We start from the raw sequence: 6,000 nt of genomic DNA, 5'->3' as shown, positions 1-6,000 counted from the left end.
TTTTCTTTTAAGCTGCAAGTCTTTCTGTAATGTCTCTTTCCTGCTGCAGCATCCCTTTCGTCCTGGTCAATGTTCTCTTTAGGTAGACAATAAAAGCAACCCTGAAACTTGATAATCTCTACTCAAGGATCAGCTGCATCTCTCAGTCAATGTTCCATGCTTAGGTCACATGAAAACACCTGAGTCAGCTCAGGTCTGAAAAAGCTTGCATAATTGAGTCTTTAAGTTGACATTGTCTCACAGCCATACAAACTGGATTAGAAAAAATAAATAAATTCATCAGGCTCATCGTATAGGATTGATAGGATTGATAGGATTGATATGATCGTATAGGATTGATAGGATCAAAGAAGTGATCAAAAATATCAAGGACTGCGGCTGACTGGCGTGGCGCTGGGCAGCTACTCACACACTCGGACTCCATGGCGTCCTTCGGCTCCTCTCGGCCCGCTGAGGCCTCCACCGGGTCCGGCTCCTTCCCGCGGCTCTTGGTGGCTGGGGAGCCCGACCTCTCGCTGTCCGGGCCCGAGCCGGACTCGTCGTCCTCCTCGCTGTCCTGCGCTGAGGCCTACTGCTGCCGCTTGGGGCCTAGCCATCCAACATGTGGATACCTCCCCTGCTGCTCTACCTGGCTGGCTGCCTGGCACTGGGGATCCCTGGAGCTGGCATCTCTTCCGAGGAGGCCCGGCGGAGTGCACCTGCGCTTGGCCTGTGGCCTGTTCCGGGCTTTGTGACCTCCCGGGAGTCGGCAGGGGATCCTGTCATGGCGGCTCCGCTGCTGGTGGGGGGCTTCCTTCCCTGGTTGTCTCTCCCTCTGGATGCACCGCGGGGGTTGCGCTGCCTGTGGTCCCTGGGAAGTGGGGGGCTGTCTCCCTATGCGACGTGCACCGGCGACGGCGGGCTGACCAGCTCGGCGAGGAGAAGTTGGCTTGTGTTTCTCTTACTCCTGTTGTCAGGTAATGTCCAACCGAACCCGGGCCCAGACTTGATACAGCTCCAAACGCCAGAGGAATTTAAAACTAAAAACGGATTACGCCTTTTTCACCTTAATGTACGCAGCATGGTCAAACACAATAAAATGGATTTTATTAGAATATGGGCTGACTCGACTGACTCTGATATCATCGTTCTTACTGAGACATGGCTTAAGGAGTCAATCACAAATGACATGATTAATATAGAAGGATATAATGTATTTAGAACAGACCTTGCGGGAAAAGGAGGAGGGGTCGCAGTTTATGTAAAAAACAATTTAAATAGCACTTGCATCCTGTCCATAACAAAACCAAAGTGCTTTGAACTCTCTGTGATTAAATTATCTCTTCCAAACGGTTCTGATATCACTGTGGTCGGATGTTATCGGCCGCCCGCAGCCCCAAGCGAAGCCACGTCTCTACTCTCTGACCTTCTCCACACCTGGACTAAGTCTGAGATGGTTTTACTCGGAGACCTGAACTGGAACTGGCTGTCGGACTTGTCAAATTCTTTTAAAGACACTTGTGACTCTCTTTGTTTGGAGCAGATAGTTAATTAACCAACCCGGTTAAATCAAAAAGACCTGAATAAGTCCACCCTGATAGATGTTATTTTAACGAATGCACCCCACAAATTCTCTGCAGTTGGAACTCTCTGTAACGATGTCAGTGATCATTGTGCAGTTGTCTGTGTTAGAAACTGTAAGGTTCCTAAGGGTAAAACACGTTTTATTTATAAAAGGCAGTTCAAACACTTCGATGAGCAAGCTTTTTTACATGATGTGTTTAATAGTGATCTGTACATTGTCTCACAAATGACAGATGTTGTTTTAGCATGTGATTATTTCAAATCCTCCTTCCTGGCTATATGTGACAAGCACGCCCCTTTTAGAAAATATAGGATAAGTGGTAAAGATAACCCTTGGTTTAATGATTCTATCTCCACCCTTATCCGGCAAAGAAATGCCGCTTGGGCAAAAGCAAAGAAATTGAATATTCCCTTAGACTGGACCATAGAACATTAAGAAATAAATGCACTAAATTAATCAAAAATGCTAAATGTGATTATTATCTTAACACAATAAGTGAAAACTTGAATAACCCTGCTAAGTTTTGGAAACTAGTTAAATCATACTCTGGTTCTATCACATCAAATAGTCTTCCTGATCTTCTACAGGTGAATCAAACCGAAATCAAGGGTAAAATAGACATTGCAAATAGCTTTAATAATCATTTTATTTCTGCTGGCTCAATTTTTGACTCTAGTAAAGCTGGGGGGTATGGAGGAGGGTTTGACCCTGTTCCTTGTGACCCTGATCAACAGTTCACCTTTGCCCCATTTTGGCCTCTCAAGTTAAGAAAGCACTCATGAGCCTAGATGTAAAAAAAATCTTCAGGTCCAGACAAGATAGAACCGTTTTTCTTTAAAACTGCTGCAGGTGTTATTGCAGAGCCTATTGCCTCCATTTTTAATCTCAGTCTCTACTCCAATGAAATACCCAGCTCATGGAAATCGGCTTTGGTCCTCCCTTTGTTAAAGGGCGGAGACCCTTCTGACCTAAATAATTACCGCCCTATTTCCAGACTGTCGGTCATGGCCAAATTTTTTGAATCGCTTATAAATGAGCAACTGAAGACGTTTTTAACCGTTAGAAATATTCTCAATGAGTCTCAGTCCGGTTTTAGATCAGGCCATAGTACTACAACAGCAGCCATGCTAGTCACAGATGATATTATCAGATGTCTAAACAGTAAGAAACACTGTGCAGCATTGTTTGTTGATCTGTCCAAAGCATTTGACTCTGTGGATCATGAACTACTACCGCAGAGACTTCGCTGCATAGGCCTTAGTGAAAGGGCTCTGAACTGGTTTAAAAACTACCTATCTGAAAGAACTCAGTGTGTCTCAGTAGAAAACTACACCTCAGCCCTTCTTAATGTAAACAAAGGTGTCCCTCAAGGTTCTATTTTGGCACCTATCTTATTTTCAATTTTTATTAATGATTTAAGTAATGGAATAAGTCCAGCACATTTTCACTTATATGCAGATGACACAATTATTTACACAATGGCACCTTCTTTAAACCAAGCCTTAGAGTTCCTGCAGGATGCCTTTAAAACACTACAGCACTCCCTGCTGAAGTTAAAATTGGTTCTAAATTCAAAGAAGACCAAATTTATGACCTTCACTCGCTCTCGTTCCAGTGTAGTTGTTCCTACGATCTCGACATTGGACGGTACATGTCTTGAACGAGTTACTTCTTATAAATATTTAGGTATATGGCTTGATGACAAGATGTCTTTTAATGTACATATTGACAAATTGCTGAAGAAGCTTAGGCCGAAACTGGGTTTTTTCTTTCGTCTAAAAAAATGTTTCCCATTCGAAGCCAGAAAGAAACTTGTGCAAAGCTTGTTATTATCTGTTTTGGATTATGGAGATGTGATATATATGCATGCAGCATCTTCCCTGCTTAAAAAGCTGGACTCTGTTTATCATGCAGCAATCTGTTTTGTAACGAGTGCAGGCTCACGCACACACCACTGCACCTTATATGAATCGTTAGGATGGCCCTCCCTAGACCAGAGGAGAAAAGCACACATGTTGACTTTTACTTTTAAAACATTAGTAGGTAAATTATCATCTTATATCTCCAGACTTATGTCTTTTTATACAAACACCTACAGCACTAGACGAGCAGCAAATGGGATGCTTTTAAATGTTCCCCGGATGCAGTCAGATCTTGGTAAAACCTCATTTTCTTTCTATGCTCCCTCATTATGGAATGAGTTGCAAGATAAAATTAACCTACAGTCCCTCCCTACTGTAAATGCGTTTAAAGGTATTTTAAAATCAGCCCTTCAGGAAACATGCAGTTGTTTTAATTAATGTTCACTTAAGATTGCCCTTTACTGTTGATTTTTTTATATTTCATGTTTTCATCGTATATGTATGTTTTATTGTTTTATGTATGGAACTTATGTGTGCTGTCTTGGCCAGAACTCCCTGGAAGAAGAGATCTTGTATCTCAATGGGACATTTCCTGGATAAATAAAGGCTAAATAAAAAAAAAAAAAAAAAAAAATAGATTTAGCTGTAGTCCAGTGGTAATCTTTGTATTTAAAGCCACGTCAGTCCATCTGAGAGTGATATCAGGCTCTGATTTTGATTTGTGGCATGGTGGTGGTACCCTTTTGTTTACATTTGGATCAGGGATTGTGCGTTTAAGTCAAGCAGACATGGACTGGGTGTTCCCTATTGACGTGATGCACTCCCTGGGGTCTGGCTCAAAGGCCAAACTAAAGTAATGAAATCATTCAGTGTTAAGGATCTTGGCAAATCGAGGGCACCCATATACTCAAAAGATTTACCATTCATTTCTCTTGGAAAACATGGGAGTGGGGAACAACAGAGTGAAAAAAGAGAGAGTGGGAGGTGAGGGAGAGCTCCGTCCAATGGAGCCAGGGTAAGAATTTATGGTCAGGAAGAGCGATGAATGTGTAATTTACGGTGCATACTCTACCATTCCCCCTGCCCTCCCTTTTGGTAATGAGAAACGGCTGTTTTGTTGTAGGGCCAAGGCATGGTATACCCCCTCCCTTCTGGCTATGACACACCATTAGTTTTTATTTCTGTCTCTGCTTTTATGACCCCTGCCCAGGCGCCAGCATTTGGCCAGTGATCGGGACCATCACACCATCTAAGCTCTTCCACCTCCCAAGATGGCCTCCTGTAGGAAGGCCATACCATAACAACTGCAGGCTCTCGACTGGAGATAGATAGCATCATACTCCAAGCTGACTTTTTTTTCTCATTCTTTGAGATTATGATCGAGTTCAGGCCAGAGAATAAGAGATGGATACTTAATACTTCAAACCTTCCCTGTAAAATTATGACAGCAGGGCTAGTGTGAAAAATCTATCACCAAACTGTCATAATAGTCCTCTATTGATTGAGACTGACCTCCCATGTTGTGTGTGTGTGTGTGCGTAGTCTGTTATATGAACAGATACCGTTATTGTTTCATCAATACCAGATTAACCCCGTCCTGCTAAGTGTCACTTGGGCCGTAATTTAATAGTTTTGGCCATTCTTCTATTTGTTATGTAATTGCACAATCGATCTGAGAACATGGTGAAATTGCTTCAATAAAATGTTAACGGGCAAAAACACGAGTGGTTAGACAATCAGACAGGCAGTAAACAAGTCTATCCAGATGATCTAAACCACTTTATTTGTGCAAGTGAGCGCACCTGAAATGTTGGTAATAAACCCTGGTTGCACAAGAAAGATGTTTATGCTCAGACTCATTACAGCAGGTCAAATTTTTATATTTCATTGCACTTTATTTTTATTTTTAACGTATGTTTGTATTTTAAATCATGTCTGTTGATGCTGTGTTGCTGATGTTTATCCTCATCTGTTGTGTTTATGCTATGTGGTGAAGCCAAAGACCATTTCCCATAATTAACTAACCAATTAACTAACTGGCTAAACTGTTTACTATTTGTCTTGTTTTTATATCTACCATAAAGTCAGTTTACTCAGGCTTTTTAAAAAACATGTATGATTGTGAAACTCCTTGTGACTCTTGCACCATCAGCTCACTGAGTTTCCAGATCTCAGCTTAGCCACTGGTGCTCCTAGAAATTTTTAGGGGTGGCCAGATGGAGCCACTGACAACTGAATTTTAGTAAGTCTGTTATGCTGTTGTAGTAAAATAGTTGAGAACTACGTTAATATGAGAGTTAAGCCCTGTTTCCACCAAACACTTTCAGTATGGTACCTTTGGAACCAAAAAGTGACCCTTCAGACATGGTACCTAGACCCTAGTGTTTCCACCGCAAACAGTACCCTTAAATGTGGGCGAGGTTGTTGTCACTCACTGCTCCGTCCAGCACTCGCTGTATTTCCTCATTACCGGTGACACGGATGGAAGTCTGCGCCTTGTTTATCGTCCACAGAACGAGGCTGCACGTTAACATTTTCAGAACAAAATAGAACAGGCTGCAGTGAGAGTCTCTA

The sequence above is a fragment of the Epinephelus lanceolatus genome, chromosome 10, assembly GCF_041903045.1.
Source record: "Epinephelus lanceolatus isolate andai-2023 chromosome 10, ASM4190304v1, whole genome shotgun sequence".
Classification (NCBI taxonomy): Eukaryota; Metazoa; Chordata; class Actinopteri; order Perciformes; family Serranidae; genus Epinephelus; species Epinephelus lanceolatus.
The sequence above is the reverse complement of the archived record's forward strand: the minus strand, read 5'-3'. Positions refer to the sequence as shown.